This window comes from Brassica oleracea, unplaced genomic scaffold, assembly GCF_000695525.1.
Source record: "Brassica oleracea var. oleracea cultivar TO1000 unplaced genomic scaffold, BOL UnpScaffold01132, whole genome shotgun sequence".
In the NCBI taxonomy this organism is placed as follows: Eukaryota; Viridiplantae; Streptophyta; class Magnoliopsida; order Brassicales; family Brassicaceae; genus Brassica; species Brassica oleracea.
In genome coordinates this window covers 1-21,000 of record NW_013617693.1, presented here as the reverse complement: position 1 = coordinate 21,000, position 21,000 = coordinate 1, and the positions used below count along the sequence as shown (strand labels likewise).

The 21,000-nt window shown below is 34.6% G+C and overlaps 2 long non-coding RNA genes across 7 annotated transcripts in view; one reads left to right on the top strand and one right to left on the bottom strand.

Moving 5' to 3' along the window:
• Positions 1-6,642, bottom strand: part of LOC106320928 — an 11,659-nt gene extending 5,017 nt beyond the window's left edge. Inside the window, exons 1-3 of one of the 4 annotated variants that reach the window (XR_001265958.1) lie at positions 6,360-6,642; positions 5,105-5,188; positions 1,372-1,771 (exon numbers count right to left, since the gene is read on the bottom strand). This is a non-coding gene — a long non-coding RNA (uncharacterized LOC106320928). Of the gene's footprint in view, positions 1-1,371; positions 1,772-2,256; positions 2,609-5,104; positions 5,189-6,359 lie in introns of those variants that run through there. The other 3 variants (XR_001265961.1, XR_001265960.1, XR_001265959.1) reach the window with 3 other exon arrangements.
• An 11,831-nt stretch (positions 6,643-18,473) lies between these two features.
• LOC106320927 lies at positions 18,474-20,757 on the top strand. Of its 3 annotated transcripts, XR_001265956.1 has the most exons (7): positions 18,474-18,858; positions 18,954-19,113; positions 19,333-19,469; positions 19,534-19,719; positions 20,103-20,170; positions 20,249-20,361; positions 20,447-20,757. It is a non-coding gene; the product is annotated as an uncharacterized LOC106320927 (long non-coding RNA). The 3 variants fall into 3 exon arrangements; XR_001265957.1 differs by having other exon boundaries at positions 19,333-19,719; positions 20,253-20,361; XR_001265955.1 differs by having other exon boundaries at positions 19,333-19,719.
• The last annotated feature ends 243 nt before the right edge of the window (positions 20,758-21,000 follow it).

Sequence of the window (21,000 nt, the reverse complement as noted above, 5' to 3'; positions counted from 1 at the left end):
GTGATGATGAGGTTGTGATAAGTGCATGGCTTAACACTTCAAAGGACCCTATTGTCAGCAATTCTATGAAGCTACGGACCTTCTGGAAACGCGTCGATGAGTTCTTTGCAGCAATGATGAATGAGAAGATAGAGAATGTTCATTGTAAGCAGAGGTGGAACCGAATAAATGATCAGACGAACAAGTTTTGTGTTGCATTCGCTGCTGCAGAGAGACAAGCAACCAGCGGTCAGTGTGACAGAGACATGTTAAAGCGTGCTCATGAAATCTTCTACTCTAATCAGGGACAGAAGTTCACCCTCGAGCACGCGTGGTGTGTCCTGCGCTATGAACAAAAGTGGATAAGCCTGAACACACCTACGCCGGCCGGTTCAAAGAGAAAGAGTGGTGAGACCAGTTCCTAAACTGAAAGCGCACATGTCGTTGAGGACAGCTCCGAAACTCCAAAGCGTCCTGAAGGTATCAAGGCTGCGAAAGCAAGCAGGAACAATAGAAAAGGAAAAGATATTGAGGACTATAAGACCATTATGGAGGGGAAGATGGAAGAACTCGACAAGAAGGAGAAACTGTCGAAGCTGGCGATATTGGATACTCTACTAGCTAAGAAGGATCCACTAAGTGAGAGTGAAGAAACTGTTAAGAACAAGCTGTTGGCCCAACTCTTCTAGTTTCTTAATTCTATGTCTCTTTCTGATGTATTAAAATCTTGCTTGTTGTCGTCGTGTAGGTTTGTGTAATGTGTGCTATGTCTCTGTCTAGTGTAATCTTAGATTTGTCTAATATCTATCGTTTATTAGACTCGTCTATTGATCTGACTGCCGACAATATCGATCGATGTTTTGACAGATTGTATCGATCGATATGTTTGTCGTCGATCAATTACTCTATTTGAGTATCGATCGATATAGCTTCAGATCGAATTGAATATATGTTCACCAAGATCATAGACCGGCTCTCGCTTAACCCTAGAGGATCTCAGCTTATACAAGATGATGTCAGGAGAATGATTTATGAATTAAATCACTTCCAAGATCATATTCTAGTTAGCTACTCTAGAATAAGCATTAGGGTTCATTAGGGTTCATCAGGATAATGAGTATGCAACTCAACAATCTATAGTTGGAGCTAATCCCTCATAACTATTTGAACCCTAAATCTAACAAAGGAATCTACTCAGACATGGCTAAGTGATTCATAGCATCAAGGTAATAATAGAGATTCATAAGATAGAAGATTAAACAATTAAGTTTCTCTAGATAACAAATCTCTTTGTATCTTCTTCTAGATCTTAGGATTCTATAACCTTTGATGAATATAGAATGAGATGAAAAGAATACTTTAGATTGATTAATGAAATGTACTTAGAACAAAGCAAGTAAAAGAATAAGAAGCGTAAAAAGCATACTTTGCCAAAACACATAGGCAAAGGTATAAATACTGAGTTCAATTAGGTTAAAAACTCGTCAGGGGCATTATTGTAATAATGGGAAATCTTGGGCTTCAAGTCGATTGAGAATATTTATTATTCTTCTGCACGCTCGATATCGATCGATAGTACTAGGCGTACATCGATCGATGGGGTATCTCGTCATCGTTTCTTCGGATGCGTCGTCGATCGATTACACAGGATGTGTATCGATCGATATGTATCTCTGGATGTCGACCTTAACGTCTGATTTTATAGTCATCTCGGGAAAACTCTCCTTTAAGCTCCATAATGGCACCTAAAACGTCACTTTACTCCAAAATGCCCTTGAACCTGAAAACATACCTAAAAGACTCCAAAACATAGATATATATAGTAAAATCATAGAAATACCATGGGTAAAAGTGGGTCAAAATCATGGTATATCAATATTAAACCAATGGGTAAGTTGACCAAGCCACTTGCAACACTGTGCATTTTATCCGTTAAATTTGATTCAATTCATTATTCGTTTTGATTTGATCCGAAAACTTTGGATATTCGTAAACTATCGAAGCACAAATACTAAAAATTAATATCCCTTAAAATCGAAGAAAATCACAAATATTAAAAATTTTAAAAGCGGATATCCGATTCGATTCGTCAAAATACATGTATATTTTGACTATATTTAAAATTTTATATGTAAAAATTATATATGAAATATGTAAATTCGCTACTTCTTTTAGTTTTTATCTTATATATCATGTAAACATACATTTTATAATAAAATATTGTAAAAGATTTTTAAGATTATTTATTCTAATCAAAATATATGAAATATCCGTAAGTATTCGTAAATATTCGTAAATATTTATTTATTTTCCAGATACGTTTTTCTTAGTATCTATATTTTTCCGAAGTAAAGCAAATCGGAAAATTAGTTATCTGTAACATATGAAGCAAATCACAAATACCTTCAAAAACCCGGATATCTGATCTGTGCCCAGAGCTACTTTGCATATCTATAGTTTGCGGCATATATGGTTTTTTTCTTCGTTGCCTTGGCCTAGTGGTAAAGGGGCTCCAGCTGACGCTTCCGTCCTTGATTCGAGTAGCATTGACCACCCAGGCTAGCATTAAACCGCAAGAAAATGTGGAGTGCTGTGGGTTTCGTGGGATTAGTCTTTGGACCTAGAAAGCCTTTGCGATCCCACGGTTATAAAAAAAACAATATACAGTAATGAAGCTTGTTGAGACGATGATAGGCAAGTCTCACCGGTAGGCCTGGACATCCAGGTCCTCGGGTCGGGTTCGGGTCTTATCGGGTTCGGGTCCTTGGGTCCTGAAAGTTTAGACCCATATAGGTGCTTATAATTTTTTTGGTCGGTTCCGGGTCGGGTCTTGTCGGATCCGGGTCGGTTCGGATCTATAATTTTAAAACCTGTAAAATAACCATAATTTTTCGGTTCCAGGTCGGGTTCGGGTATTTAGACTCTGAAAAATACATGACATACTCAAACTCACTCAAATTAATCAATATTTGTCATATATATATATATATATATATCTAAATATTTACAAAATAACTTAAATTAAACTATTAATAATTAACATAAAACATATTTAAACTCTAAATTTTATATTTTAAGACTTCATATTACTTAAAAATGTTACAAAGTAATAATAAATATTGTTAACAAAAAATATTTCAATTAAACAAAAATAATATATATATACAAAACAGAACACAACAAAATCATAGTTTTGATTCTTGAATATACATGTTTTTAAGTCGGGTACAAATCGGTTCTTATCGGATCGGGTCTATTCGGGTCGGGTTTTTTCGAATCCGGGTCTGTTCGGGTTGGTTTTTTTCGAGTCCAGATCTGTTCGGGTTGGTTTTCTTTGGGTCCGGGTCTATTCGGATATAAAAAATTGAGATCCAAAAGGTACTTGTAAACTTTTGGGTCGGGTCCGGATCGGATATTTTTGGACCGGTTCCGGGTCGAGTCTTCGGGTCCAGGTTAAAATGCCCAGGCCTACTCACCGGTTCTCAAAACTGGGCTCCAAGTTGTGGGCTTATGATAAAATGACAGATTTTGAAATTATATAAAAGCATAACACTATTAATCGTACCTAGGCATGGCCGTTCGAGTATCTGTTGGCATTCGGGTCGGGTTTTTCGAGTTTTCGGATTTTCAGGTTTACGCTCCTAGGTCTCATACTAAAAATTTATTAGTACGGGTCGGGTTCGGATAATAACACTTCGGGTTCGGTTCAAAATTGTATTGCATCCTAAAACCCATAAAGTAATCATATATCGTACGGGTTCGGGTTATATCGGTTCGGTTCGGATATAACCGAAGTAAAAAACAAATATTTTGAAACAAAACATAAAGAAAAATATCTAAATTAAATAAAAATTAATCTATTACACTTAAAATCGATAAAATAGCAATACAATGTTAAATCAACCATGGAAACGAACATCATTTGTAAACAATATGTATTGCCTTATAGAGAGTAGACTTTTAATTTTAATTAGCAAATTATAAAATAATTATTTATAAATAATTGTGTACTTAAAGCATTTATTAAAATTTTAATATTTATTATTATATCTCATATTACCACAAATATTGAATTTAATAATTGAAATACTTATATATATATATTTCAAAATATTTATATTGACTATTAATTTCGGATTTTTCGGGTTACCCGTTCGGGTTCGGTTAATAACACTTCGGGTTCAGATTTTTTTATACCATCCTACAAGATCCATTCGGGTATTTTTATATCTCAGGTCGGATTCGGGTTCGGTTCGGGTTTCGGGTTTCAAATTTTTTTCATACCTCTTAAGATCCTTCTATTCTTCCAATTGTGGGCTTTGGAACAATCATAGATGTTACATATGGTACATAGCCTATATAGCATGAGTCAAAAACATAATACAAAGTTGCTATTTATCTTATTACTAGTATTTTGGCCCATGCTATGGGCATAGTTATAATCCTTAACATTTTCCAATCTAAATTTTAACTGAACACAGATGTTTGTATCTGAATCAAATATTGACTATAGTATTATTAGTTATGAACAAAACATTGATAGAATGAATGGTTACAAATGAAACTGTGAAAATAACAAATTTTGAATAAATAAATTATGTTAATGCACAACTTGTAATAGACCACGAAAAACAAAGCCAACATATTTATTAAGTAACTAAAATATAAATCCATAAACAATGACAAACAATATTATTTAAAGAAGACATAAATTTGTATTTTTCTTAAGTTTATATATGATTATATTTGTTATTAAAAAGATCACAGCGTGACAGAACCAGTTACAATCATATGCATTTGTTTATTTTTATTTTCAGATGAAATGAAATGTAAATAGATACTCATACTCAGTTTTTAATAAGAATTTCTTTGCAATTATTATTGAATTTATTAGTGGGTTATTTTTTGACAAATTTTTTATCAGGCTCTTCAGCCTCTCTTTGATTAGCTTCTACTCAAAACCAGAAACAATAGTTTGATATCTTTCTCCTACTGACGTGTTGATTGCTTTAAAGAAAATAAAATATAGAAAAATGCTTGAGAGATAAAGGTAATGTTCTATTTCTTCTTTCAATAGTGGAAAGGTAATGTTCAAACAAAAAAGTTGAAAGGTTTTGCATCTGACCTATTAATCAAAACATGAACGGGGAGAGTCTTCATGTAAGTTGCTGTCAACTTCGTGTAATATGTGGGAACACTGATGATTCCTCTGCAAAAAAAAAAGAAAGAATTAAAACAAAAGGAATTCAAACTGCACAACAGAACATAGTTAATTGCTACGACTTAAAATATTTTATCACTTATTCATTTACGAAACTATACACCACCGTTAGACTGAAGATTCATCCAGAGAAGAAAAACAAAGAAGATAGGATCTTGCCGATATCAAAATTAAATTCTGAGAGAGATGAAAGCATTAGTTACTTCATGGGAGAAATTAACAGTTCGAAACCATTTTATAAGCAAATTTGCTCCATAACTGATTTTAATGTAGGATGGTGGAGATCGTGGCAAACAATTTAAAAACTGTTCTTTGTTTACGTTGAGAATAGAGATGAAATCAATTGTTTTGTCTAATTTTTTTTTAATATTTTTTTTGAAAAATGTAATTTCCATATGGCAAACTTTGATTGGTTGAGTGACTTGTGCTTTAGTATATAAGGGATATAAAGCTTAGTTTTCAAAATTACTAATTAACACGATTGCGACACATGGCAGTTATATATTTTAGATTGCGACTGTAAGATCATTATATATATATATGTATATGATCGTACAAGCAACACATATATAAACATTAAAAAGACATTTATATCAGTACGACCTAACATATATGTTGAACGTCATGTTATTGTCCATTGGATTATAGCACATCCTTGTAAATGATTTATTTTTTTTGTTTCAAATCAACCTTTCTTTCAAATTTATGTCATTAAGTGATATACATGCTATAAGTTTGACCAAAAAAAAAGTGATATACATGCTATATACATACATAAGCGTACGTCTCCCTGTGAGCACGTGCTTCTATACATGAAAAGAGGCAATCAAATCGTGAGTCTGTGTACTAAGTATCAAATTTTATGCTATTTTCATTCGGGTAAAGCAAGGAAAAATTAACATGAACGGCTTCTTTCATGCGTCCGTATACGTAAAATCCCCAAAAAACCCTAATTTTTCGAGCCACTTCTTAGGGAACAAACAAATCCACAGTATATATGCAACATACAGGGATAAGATTTGGACTGACGACAGTCGAGATGAAGACGTGAGAATAAGAAAACAAATCTAATTGAAAATCAAGAAAGCAGATAATGGATATATAGGCTCGATGTGAATATAAATAATATAATATGTGGTTTATGGATGAAAATAATTACCAAGAGTCGGTGGAATATTTGAAGAGTTTGCCTTTGGAAGAGAAGATAACGAGAGCAACCTCAGCATCGCAGAGAACAGAGATCTCATGAGCTTTCTTGAGCAAACCAGACCTTCTTTTTGAGAAAGTAACTTGCCTATTGATCTTGTTTTCTATCCTCTCCAGCTGAACCCTACCCCTTCCCATCTCTCTTTCTCCCCTCAAAAAGCTCAAGAGCAAGAGAGAGAAACGACAACCTTGAAATGTCCAAAGGATCTCTCTCTATTAATTCTTTCTTATCTCTCTCTCTCTGGGTATCTTTTATGTTGAATGTGTGATAATTTTTTAATTTCTTTATTATTATTTTCGTGGACTTTTGTTGGGTTTCGCGTGAGTCTACAGTGACTTAAGCGTGTGAACAGTGACGTAAGTGATGTAGGTATAAATACGGTACGTTGATGTGAACACATGGACAATGATATTTGTGGAAACAGAGAAAAAGCCACATAGAAAGTGGAAGAGACCAGAATGGAGATAAAGTTAAGGGCTGTTTGGGAAATAAATAATGTGACTTGTTGTCGAGTTCTCATAGGCTCTTTTCTACTGTAATTACAACTTGTTCGTTAGTTTTGTGCCTCCCCTTTGGCTTACGGTGTTTCCGTACCGTACGGAGTGTTAAATGTAATTGCTTTTAAGGTTACGAACAAATCAGTCAAGAACTAAAATGTTAATGAAGGAAAATACTCCCCTCTGTTTTAATATACATGATGTTTTAATGTTGTGCACAATTATTAAGAAAGTTGTTTTTTTATCTTTATAATATCATTAAAATATAAATTTAAAAATATTTAACCAGTTACAAGCTAGAAAATATCATTGGCTACACAGTTTTTGATAAAGCTAAAAGTACATTGATATATGAAAATATCATCTATTTAGAAACATCAAAAACTATCTAAAACATCATCTATTTAGAAACAGATGGAGTAACAATTAATTCCTTATATGTTTCCACAGTAAAACTATAGTATGTGAAATTATGATATTTTTATGGAGTTATAACACTGTCTCAGTATTTCAAATTTTAAATTGTTTTATATCCTCTCATCATGTGTTATAAACCGTTTATCTTGTGTTCAAGTATCTTGTATCATTACAGAAATGGAAGCTATCAATTGACCCAACTAAAGTTGAATCACAATTAAACTAAAAATTGAATTGTATATAGGCTTTTGGACCAACATGCATATGTACTATAAATAATTCAATTGATATATATATATATATATATATATATATATATATATATATATATATATATATATATATATATATATACAGTTTCTCTTTTGACCCAAAAAGTAGCCTATTTATGGGAAGCGAATCTCAAATGTATTTTTACTCTCATTGTTGGAAAAGCTCATTTAAATATTTAGGTCTAATAGACCCATATATAAGATACGGATAGGTGGATAAAAAAAAAGTTAACTTCTTTGCTAATAATTGGTAGTATATTGTTATGGTCACTCTTGTTGTTGTATTACTAAAGTATAACGCGCCCCAAGTATAACACTTGCTATAGTTGTTTTATCAAACACTAGGGCTATCTTTCGCTATAAACAATTTTTTATTTATTGCTAGAGAATAAGGTCGAAAGGTCCGTACATCCTTTAGAGCGAGGCTCAAACCATTTTAAGTCAGTCTTGTTAGTCGAAAAGACTCCTTCCAACGGGAATGAATCCATAACCCCTTATATATCTTCTGGATAGCTATACTAGATAATCTAAGAGTTTTATCTGGTAGGCCAACTCTTTGTTGGTTATAAACTTTTTGTCTCAGCGTTCAACATTTTTTGGTGGTTATGGAATAGTAAACGTGTTCCGATAAGAAGTTCACAAAACAACATTCAAGTCGGTCCCATGACTAAAAAGTATGTCCGACTTCTGCGTGATATACACGAACACCATAAACTGATCAGAAACCAAACTGAGCCAGTGAGATTTATAATTGAATGAATATTGAAATTCTGAAGGATTTATAAGTTAATAACTGATGGAATCACCACAGTTGTGATTTTGACCGTACTTCAGACGTTTAGCATTGGTATTCTATTGTTTGATCAGAGACATTTACATTTCAGTTACAAAAAAAAACATCTAAATTATGTCAAGAGCCTTCGGAACAATAAATACATAGAAAAAAATAACCGTGAACAGTGCACTTTTATTTCAATGTCAACTTGTCAATGCCTCAATGGTACATTCTGGAGAGAGAAATTTATTCTAAAATTTATAAATTGTGATAAATTGTACTACATCAAATACATTCGAAGTGATTAGCATAGTCTATAAAGGAACAAATAAAAAGAAAACTTTTGTTTTTGTTAACAATAAAAGAAAAAACTTACTCCGACCTTCTTATTATATAATTCAAATTCCAAATGTAACTTTCAGAATAGTAATTGCCGTAACTTAGAACAATAGTGTACTCCATGACTATGAATAGAGTGTGCATCGTGTGGTATGTTCACAATCTAATAACCATAATCAACATTCAAATATCGATCCAGGCGCTTCCAAATCGTTCAATTAAGAATTTATTATGCATATACCAAGCTGCTCCGAATCCCTTACCACATATCAACTATATTTAACAATGAAATACTTGTTTTTGATATCAACAACAAGAATATTCATTTAATTCAGAAAATGTATAAGATACATTTTTATTATAAACCAAAAATTCAAACAGAAAACCAAATATAGCTTACAAGCAAATAAAATAGAATGCACACTCTCTAAGAATATTAAAAGGCATATGTAGTTGTGACGGACCATATGCACTCCTCGATAATATATATGTTCTACTATAGAGATCAAACACTCAACTAGTTAAACCTCTGTCACCAGATGTTTAACCCCTTACTTGTATGATATTGCCTGCTTTAAACAACGGTCTTTGCAGATTTGTTTCTTGGTCGTTACTTCCAAAAGACATGCTAAGTGGATTGGACCAGATCGATATATATTACTAAACAGAGAACTAGACTCACATTCCTCTCTAGAGTCAAGAGTCAAGAGTTATATATATATTAGATTTTATTTTGTCTAATTTCTTATGTGGTACTTGATTTGTCAATTTCTTCTAACAATAGTATATAATTCTATACGATTATATGTATATATATGTGTGTGGTATATATATACTTATGCTGTAAAATACACCAGGGTGCTCCGTAGCCTTTTTTTTTTGCTAGCTAGTAATTATAGTAAGCAATATTTTGGTTTAGATAAATACTCGCTCAAATCAAATGTATGTAAATTTTTATAGACTATATAGTATATACCAAAATTGGACCACGTGAACAAAAAGAAACGGACCACAATAGGGTGTTGATGAGCCCCATTCATCTAAATAGGTGGGTAGTACCTTAACGTATTTTATTTCTCTGAATCGTTATTAACATAACACTACAAGAAAACAGCAAGGATACTGAGGAAAAAAATCGTCGGAATTTCGTCGGAATAACGTTATTCCGACGACATACCGACGAAACAAGTCCTCGGAAATAATTCCTCGGAATTTCTTCTTTCCTCGGAAATCCCTCGGAATTTTCTGACGGAATTCCGAGGAAACAAATTTCCGAGGAAATTCCGAGGATCACTAGTTTGTCGGAAATCTCCTCGGAATATACCGAGGGAGAACTTCGTCGGGATATTTCCTCGGAAGTTCAACGATCGATGCGTTTTTGGACATATATCCATCGATCGATCCGTTTATAAAAAAAACGTTCGGAATATACCGAGGGACATCTTCCTCGGAATATTCCGAAGAACATGTCCCTCGATATATTCCGAGGAACATGTCCCTCGGTATAAAAATATCTTCTCAAGGTTGCACTGAATCACGGCTATGTTAGTCTTCAAATTTTCAATACCTTCAAGAGTCACTGATCTCGTGCATAAATCGCGGAAGAAACCACTTATCCCTGCAATTGCTTCATGAACATTTTGTGGTAATAGTTCCTTGAAGGCGAACGGAAGGAGGCGCTGCATCATTACATGGCAATCGTGGTTTTTCAAGCCAGTAAACTTTCCTTCCTTTCTGTCGATACAGTTACGCAAATTTGATGCGTAACCGTCTGGAAATTCCACATCGTTTGAAATCCAATCAAAGAACGCATCTTTTCCCTCTGCATCAAGTCGGTATATGGGAAAAGGAGCCCTACCATTTTCATCAACATGAAGTTCTGAACGAGCACATATATCGACTAAATCCAGTCTTGACTTCAAATTATCCTTTGTTTTACCTTGAACATTAAGGATCGTGTTCATGAGATTGTCAAAAAAGTTCTTCTCAATATGCATGACATCTAAATTATGCCTTAGCAGATGATCCTCCCAGTATGGCAGATCCCAGAAAATACTTTTTTTGTGCCAGTTATGTAGTTCTCCAACAGCATCTACCGGAAAACGCTCATGTCCACCGACTTCTGGCGTCCTTTCTGCACCAAAATCTCTTAGTTGTATCTTCAAATCTTTCCCACAAATTTCCGGAGGTGGACTGTCAAACACCCTCTTGTTCTTCGTAAACAAATTCCTACTCCTACGATATGGATGATCAGGTGGTAGGAATCTCCTGTGACAGTCAAACCAACACGTTTTCCTTCCGTGTTTTAGTTGGAAAGCATCAGTGTTATCTTGACAATATGGACATGATATCCTTCCATGCGTTGTCCATCCAGACAACATATCATATGCTGGAAAATCACTTATTGTCCACATTAGTACTGTCCGCATTTGAAAGTTTTCTTTACACGAAACATCGTATGTTTCAGCACCTTGAGCCCATAGTTGTTGCAACTCATATATTAGTGGCTGAAGAAACACATCAAGTGATCTCTTAGGATGCTCTGGTCCGGGAACGAGAATCGAGAGAAACAAAAACTCTCGTCGCAAGCACAAGTTTGGGGGGAGGTTGTATGGTGTAAGAATGACGGGCCATAGAGAATATTGTCTTCCACTCTTGCCAAACGGACTAAAACCATCAGTACATAATCCAAGGTAGACATTTCTTCTTTCATACGCAAAGTCGGGATACTTTGATTGGAAATGCTTCCACGCTTTTGCATCTGAAGGATGTCTGATCTCACCATCTGTTGAGTGCTCCGCATGCCATCTCATTGGTTGCGCTGTGCGTTCAGATAGATACAACCTCTGCAACCTTTCCGTCAAAGGTAAATACCACATCCTTTTATATGGCACTGGAACTCTTCCACTCGTATCTTTATAATGAGGCTTTCCACAAAATTTGCATGTAACCCGCTGTTCATCCGCCCTCCAATAAATCATGCAGTTGTCGCTGCATACATCTATTACCTGATACGATAAACCAAGACCAGCTACGAGTTTCTGAACCTCGTAGTATGAACCAGGAGCTACATTATCCTCGGGTAGAATACCTTTTACAAAATCAGCAATCGCATCCACACAGTCTTCAGCCAAATTATAATCTGTTTTAATGCCCATCAATCTTGTAGCAGATGATAAAGCTGAATGACCATCTCTGCAACCTTCGTACAATGGTTGCTTTCCAGCATCCAACATATCATAAAATCTCCTAGCTTCTGCATTGGGTAAATCTTCCCCTCTAAAATGATCATTTACCATCTGCTCAGTACCTACACCATAATCTACATCCGTTCTAATTGGTTCTTCTAATCTAACCGCTGGCTGAGGTTCGCTAGTACTACCATGTTCATAATCAGTTTCCCCATGATGATACCAAATTTTGTAACTTCGTGTAAACTCACTCAAATATAGATGAGTCCAAACATCCGACTCTTTAATAACCTTTCTATTTTTACAATTAGAGCAAGGACATCTTAACATACCTGTTTTTGCTTCCGGTTGTCGGTGAACTAACCCCATGAATTTGGTTATACCTCGTTGGTATTCTTCCGTAAGCAATCTCGTGTTCGGATCCAAATGAGGTCGATCGATCCAAGAACGAAAATAATTTGAAGAAGACATATTTTTTTATGAATCAAATTCGTGTGTAAATAGAGTAAAAGGGAGGATGAAGATATGGAGTGAATGAAGAGGAAGAATACTGCTTGTATTTATAGTTTAAATCTTGCCGACAGACCGAGGAAATTCCGACGGAATTCCGACGCCAACGGCTAGTTCGTCGGAATTTCCTCGGAATTTTGTAAAATCCCCCAACGGCTATAATATTTCCTCGGAATTTATCGGTTTTTTTCGAGGAACACATTTTTCCTCGAAATTTCCTCGGAATATTCCGACGGATTGATATGTCCTCGGAATTCTGTCGGTATATTCCGAGGAACCCAAATTTGGTTTCCTCGGAATTTCCTCGGAAATTCCTCGGGATATTCCAAGGATATCATTTTCCGTCGGAATGTCCGTCAGAATACCGTTGTTTTCTTGTAGTGTAAATTTGGTTCTCTCCTTAGTACCAAATATGTTTGCCCTCTTAGATCAAAACTCTGGATCATTTCTTCTTCTCATACCTTATGTTAAGTCCACATCTCAAAACCGCATATACCATATCGCACGTTGTCTTGTCAAACTTATATACCAATATACAGTGGACATAAACCCATCTTTTCCATTAATAATATGTCTATCGAATCATACTTTCGTGAAATTTTAATTTCAGACATCCATCGCTAAAAGCTTGTAATTTCACTAGCACATGTCAAAGTATGACCATTTAACATCACGCCTTGTCTTTGTGTGAATGTGTGTATGTTGTGACCACATTCGTACATGATATCTCGTGTGCACAAATATGGTATTGTGAAAAATGAACATTTCTGTGCCGTTATATATTAATATTCATAAAAGTTTCTTTCATCGGAACGGTCTTCATCATGACAATAACATTTGTTTTTTGCAGAATTTGAAAGTTTGTGGAGCCAATTATTATCATATACTTTTCCAGTTGAATATCTCATAAACTCTATTAAATTTAAAAATAGATATTAATTATCATGAGTTTGTGGTTTTGAGAGACTTAATTTGAAAATTTTCCAATATAGATACAATTAATGAGATTATGTTTCACCCATACATGATATAAAAAAAAACTTTTTGAAATGTTATATGTACCACATAAATATTTAAGCACGAAAATGATTTTAACAAAAATTTATTACTAGAAGAAAGATGAAATCATGCACAAAACACTTAGATCAACGAATTTTGATAATGACTTCGTGATAGTCCTTTGGCAAATCAGCTTTGCATGAGTTGCTGATTGCAAATAGCAGAACGATGCCAAACTGATTGCTAATCTTCCGAATTTTGTCGTCTACACTATACGTACGTGAATACATAGACAAACAAAAAACAATAGGTTACTAGACTTTTTCATTTTAAAAACTAATAGAAGAACATAAAAATTGTTAAATAGGACTAGTTTTTTTTTTGTTTAACCTGGAGGGACTTCCACCCCCAGGGGCCAACCCCTCGGCGCGAGGCGGACCATTTGGTACTATGGGGAATTAGATACCCCAATTGCCTGGCCAGCGGTTCGAACCCGGGTGCGTATTGAGGCCGTAGCTCTCTCAACACCACCAGGCCAACCCCGCTGGTTTAAATAGGATTAGTTGATAAAATATTTATGTGTTTATATAAAAAAGTTAAAGGTTATATAAATAAATTTTGTTTTCTAATTTTGTCCAAAAGGAAACATCATCCCTTCCTCGAAGTTAAATTATGGGAGTCAAAATTTGACGCGTAATAAGAATCTAGTGAGCTCTTAAACCAATTGAAATGGATGTTTACGAAGAACAACATCCACATCAGTCCTCTCTTTTTTTTTCATAAAAACGACAAAAGTACTTTGATTTGCCACTCGACAAAACCAAATGAGACATCCATGTGGAGTTTATTGAATTATTGTCCTAGACTCTTGGGAAGGCAGAAAAACAAAAAAAATTAATTGAGATTATCAGTCTGCTCCAAAAAAATGTTTGAGATTATAAGATAACTACGCCATAAAAAGGAAAAAAAGGGTAGGAAATGACTCCCTTCTTTTCAATTTTTTTACATATGTTTCGTACGTAACATTTTGTTTAAAACTCTCAAATAAATAAAAATATAGAAATGAGCTACAAAGTTCTAATACTGAAAACTCTACAAAAACTCTAAAATCAATGTGTAAATGCATATTTCTGTTAAACTGAACTGAAGTTTAGAATAAATATGTTACCTATGGAATCACTACAAAAAAAAAAGAGCATATTAAATCACTTAAAGTGTATCACAAAAATAAGTGATTGTATTTTAAATCATTTATTTATAAATGATACAAATAATAATAAGTTAGAAGTTTCTGCCGTCAAACTCTCTGCAATGATCGAACCTTCCACCTTTGCTAGATTTTTGGTTTTTCCCTTCAAATGTTTCATGTACCTCTCATATGGATACATCCATCCGTTGTGAACAGGTTCACGAAGTAATGCTTCGTACGGGAGATAAACGACTAGATGTTGCATCACATCAAAAAATGATGGAGAAAATATCTTCTCCAGGTTGCACAATATGATGGGAATGTTCTCCTGAAGTTGTTCGATGACTTCTTCCTTGAACGTACGTGTGCTAAGATCTCTGAAGAATGCTTCAATTGTTGTATGTTGCGAATATAACCCAATTAATAACATTTTATAAACATATGTAATATATTATAAATTAATATTTACCAGCAAGTGCCTCATGTACATTTGTTGGAAGGAGCTCAACAAAAGCGAATGGAAGTAGTCGTTGCATAAACACATGACAATCATGACTCTTCATTCCGGAAAACTTTTGACCACGTTCAACACATCTTGACAGATTTGAAACATAACCATCAGGGAACTTAACTTCTGATGAGACCCAATAAAACAAAGTTGTTTTCGCTGCTGATGACAACCGGAAGATGGGAACATGAACGCTGCCATTGCTCTTGATATGTAACTCACTTCTCCAGCAGATAGAAGGTAAGTCCATACTTGACTTTGTGTTATCTTTTGTCTTTCCTGGGACGTTCAATATTGTATTCATGATGTTGTCAAAAAAGTTTTTCTCTATGTGCATCACATCCAAGTTGTGGCGTAAAAGAAGATCCTTCCAGTAAGGCAGCTCCCAAAATATACTCTTCTTATGCCAATTGTGAGAGACTCCATACCCATCAGGCATATTTCCCTGAACATGTCAGTTTCCTCCACGCGGCACCGTTTCCAGAGCTCCATAATAATCAATTTCTGTTAGGATCTGTTGTCCGGTGAGATATGGAGGAGGACTATCTCTGACAACTTTTTTGTATCTAAACAATGTCTTATTTCTTCGGTACGGATGGGAGATGGGAAAAAATTGACGATGACAATCAAACCAACAACTCTTTCTACCATTCTTCAGTTGAAAAGCATCTGTCGATCCACGACAAATTGGACAAGATAATCTTCCATGAGTTGTCCACCCAGACAACATCCCATAAGCAGGAAAGTCACTAATCGTCCACAGTAGAACTGCTCGCATTGTAAAATTGTTTTTCATGGAATAATCATACGTTCTCACCCCTTCTGACCACAAATTTGTAGCTCTTGTATCAATGGTTGGAGAAAAACATCAAGCGACCGTTTTGGATGCTTCGGCCCAGGAATTAATATGGTTAAGAATAGAAATTCTTCTTCCATACACATGTCCGGCGGCAAGTTATACGGCATAAGAATGACTGGCCACAAAGAATATTGCCTCTCAGACATTCTGAATGGACTAAATCCATCAGTGCTTAACCCAAGATAGACATTCTGAATATTGTTAGCGAAATCTGGGTATACCTTGTTGAAATGTTTCCACGCTCTTGCATCTGATGGATGAACGATCTCGCCTTCCTTCTGGACATGTTCAGCATGCCACCTCATCGATGCAGCAGTTCTCTCAGATTGATATAATCTTTTTAACCTGTCTTTAATTGGTAGGTACCACATCCTTTGGTACGGTACCCTATTCCTTCCACGTCCTTGCGGTTTGAATCGTGGTTTCTTACAGAATCGACACTCTTCCAGGTTCTCATCGTCCTTCCAGTAGATCATGCAGTTGTCGATGCAAACATCTATCATCTCTGAAGGCAATCCCAGACTATAAACCAATTTCTGAATCTCATAATAAGATTCAGTCGACAAATTGTCTTCTGACAAGTACTCTTTCAACAACTCCGCCCAAGCATCCATGCAATTCGCAGATAGATTATGATCCGTTTTAATATTCATCATCTTAGCTGCTAGAGACAATTTAGAGAGACCTTCTCTACAACCAGTGTAGATTGGTTGATTTGCAGCATCTAGCATTTCATAAAACCTTTTTGCATCCAAATTAGGCTCTTCTACATTCCCAGTTTCATGAGCTATTGTTGTAGTTGTTTCTAAAAATGCATCAGTAATCATGTCTTGAATCCTATCATGATCTACCATCTGCTCATTTTGATTCGGTTCTTCACTATTACCAGGATTCTCAAAATGATTATTACTACTACTAGCTTCATTTCCACCATAACTCTCTCCATGTTGATACCAATTACCAAATATAGTAATGTGGTGTGAATCCTCTATTTACTAAATGCTTCCAAACAGTTTCACTAAGTGCAAATTTTGAATTCTTGCATTTCCGACAAGGGCAAAACATCTTACCGCTTTCCTGTGTGAGCGGTGTAGAGCCTGCCTGCTGCATGAATGTCTCTAGCCCACTCAGAAAGGTATCTGTCACTCTACCGGCGGAATCTTTATGTGAATACATCCAACTCCGTATCTCGTAGATATTGCATCCAACAACCATTTTTTTTAGTTGTTTTTTTCAGTTTTTCTTTTTTCTTAGATTTGTTGGTGTGTTTTTAGCATTGAGAAATGACATATATATAGAAGATTTTCGAGTTTGGTAGGTAAAGGTTTAACAAGTATTTTACAACGCAATGTATTACTACGGATTTACAACTTTTTTACAAGGATTTTACATCCACTATACAAGGAATTTAGTTAGGTATAAAGCACACTTAATACACGTTTCGACCAAGTATAACGGTAACCCGATTCGTTGTAAAATACTTGTTAAATTACAACGTCATTACGAGGAAATATAAGGAAATAGGATTCCTCGTAAAGTCCTTGTAACATTACAACGTCTTTACGAGGAAAGATAAGGAAACAAGATTCGTCGTAATATTACATCCGCTTTACGACGAAACTGCTTTTCGTTGTAACGTCGACGTAATCTACTTGTAAATTTACGAGGAATTATGTTCGTTGTAAAACTTCGTTGTAAAGCCAGTGTTTTCTTGTAGTGTATGTCTTTAAAGTATTATATCTATATTTTTGGTATTAAAAAGTTATAAATTTTGGATTTTGTTAATATAAACTCATAAATAGAATATAATTTTTTTTTTAATTTATTAGTGTTTAGGTTTTTTTTTTTAAATATGTTTTGTAAAAATTGTAAATTTTGCTAATATGTGTTCCTACAAAAACTCACATTTCTGTTTTACTATATCGATACTCGATTACATGTCGTATGAGAACGTACAAAATACAAGCTTATAAATAAAAAAATAATTGTTTTAAAACAAAAGAGATCTCCTAAACATTTTGAAAATATTGCTGGAATTATTTATTTATTGTATATCATAATTTTGGAAAATAAGATAAGAGGAATATATGTATATACATATATTTGTTGTTATTTGGAAATAATATTTTTTATTATGAAATTGAAAAAGTAAAATAAAAAACATTTCATAATTATATATTAATTAAAAATATTTCTATAAAGATATGTTTAAAATTATTTGTAATATGTGAGTGCTTTAAAGAATTTGACTCGGTAAGAAACATATATATTTTGATGAAAAACTATCATACCTAAATAATATACTGTTTGATTTAAACTTTTTGAGAAAATTTAAATTAATAATATCTTATCTATCAATCTATCTATCTATCTATCTATAATAATAAAGTAGAGTTTATTCTCTCTACAAGCTGCCACATCATCAGAAAGCATGGGACATTTTTGGACACCCGTCATCATATATTTTCTTGTGTTCTTTTGATTATGAAACAATGAAACGAAGAGTTTTTAAACTGGACTACTATTCTCTTATCTCTAGCTAGGCCCGAACTCCATTTTTATTAGGTTTAAGGCTTACCTTCGTTACCAAAGCTGCTCCGTTTAATCGCCGTGACTCTTGGGATATCGCAACCTCCGACTAGCGCCTCTGTAACGTAATCAGTTTAAGGCTAGAAACTGCATTTATCCAAGCATTGACGTTTTTACCACTATTCCCACTCTTTCGCATAAACTCGGCCTCATCATGCACCGCGGAACCGTTCGAAGCTCTGGCTATATATGTGTTCCCCACCTCCCCCCGCCTTACACAGCCTCTCACTGCAAAGAAATCCCAAAGGTCAATCACTGTTAAGAAACAACTCCACCAATGGCGAATTGCTCCTCGTGGATGAGAAGGTAATTTCGGCGAGCCATCATTTTTTATTATAAACGATTAATACAAAGTTTACAACTCTGAAATTGTAATCTGTTTATTTGTTCTTCCTAAACAGTGAATGCTTATCCAACGAACTGTAAACTCCAACCGCCTCCACACTTTACGAGACCATCTCAGTGAGGGTTCTGTTTACATCTCAAGTGGCTTTGACTTCACCCGGAGCAATAACGATTTTCGTCTGTCTGATGCCCATGTCTCCATTCGCTTCAATGATGGTACGTCTTTCACTGAAAGAAACAATTCAGTTAAGTCAATAATAACTGAAATATTCCGGAACCATACGAGGTATTGTCATTGTCAAATACTTGACTAGAGTTTAATGTAAGTTGTGTCCATTTCTAACCTATTCTTAAATTGATTATGCTTTTTTTAGGTGAATTGATTTAGATTGTAAGATCTCAGTGTAGATCCTTGGATTGGTTTCATTGATCCAGGTTCTATCAGGTTTACTTTTTAGTGGATTGTCTTCCTATGATGAGATATGGAACTTTCAGTCAATGATGTTAAATTTACTCCTGAAGAGTTGGCTGAGCTGATCGCTGCAATGAATGTAACATTAGCGGCAAGAGTGGTAAACATGTCAGTATGTACATAGTTTTCGATTTGGATCAATGCTATTTATTCAATCTTTGCAGATATTTTTTGAGCTCTTGGCCAAAGGGGAAACTGTCCAAGGGATGATAAAAGCAAAAGACTTGGGTTAGGCAAGTACAAAGAAGAAACATATTTTAGTTTTCTATGAGCCATTTTGAATGTTCATTGGCAACATATTTCAATGCTTCAGGCTTACCTGCACTAGGATGGACTTTCGGATAAAAAAAGTAAGCTTACGATTGTAATTCTTTTTTTGTTCAAGTAAAAGTTTGACTATTTAAAAAATATATATGGTTTCGAGGAACCAAAATTTTGATATTATAGAAACTAAAGCAGAAAAGGTTTCAATAAAATTTCACAAAAAGGTTTAAAACTAATTTTGCTCTGTTTTTACAGGTCTATGGTTGACAACCGTGGTTTTATTGTTTTAAACTTAGGAAATCTCTCTTATTTAAAGATGAACATTGTTTTGATTAAATTTTACTCCATCCAAACATATCTGTTAAACCTCCATCACCTTGGGTTATTCAAATGCTAATTCTGAAAGATAATTTACATTTGACTGATTCAGCCTCTTTTTTGTGCTGTTGGTGATGCTGTGATCATGCAGGTTATGAATGTTACTGGGAAACACGTAGGAATCAGAGTGGAGTACTCAACTGCTGCCTGGTTAAACACGTAAGTTTATTTCAATGAAGTAACATTATATTGTCTGATAAAACATCAAAGCCAATTGTAGCTGTTGCTTGAATGAAGGTAGCTAGGAATAAAGCGTACATAGCCGATTCAGCAAATTATCTAACCAAACCATTTGTTTCTATGTACTTCGGTGTAGCCTATTTTCTTTGGCTATCCGACTATGAAAGACGGTAAGCCTTCCACTTTTAAAACATATCAATCTTATTCAGTGGTCTCATGAATTTGTATAACTGTATTTGTTCAAACTATGCTCAGGGAGAGAAGTAATTAGTTCATTGTCCAAGCTTGTATCAAAGGTCCTGACCACGTTGATCTTGAGACATCATCATGTCCACTTTGGCTCACGTTTGAGCAAGCACTGAGTTCTATGAAGAACCGAAGAGGTATCAACGTTGATGACCAAACAACTTTGTTTTGGTTTTCATTTTCTTTCAACTTTGTTTTGGTTTTCATTTTCTTTCCCTTCTGATATTATTTCATCACCGATATAGAAAGCTGCTTTATTCTATGATACCATCGTCTATACGTACATACACTATGTCTAAGAATAAAGGGTTTAGCTTGGATTCGTGTGTTTGTGACTCATTATTTATTCAAAGCGCAAACCTACTCAAGTGTTAGATCCTAATACAAATTTGGCTGCCATCTCTACTTCTTTCTCCCATTCATTGAATCATTGGTTAAAGAAGCTGTTCATTGGTTAGTGAAGTTTAAAGGGAGTATTTTCGGTAGCAGTTTTGCTGTCCTAAACTCGGGTTTAGGATTTGATATCTTGCATATTTCTATTGTTTTATCCATTCATCCATGTG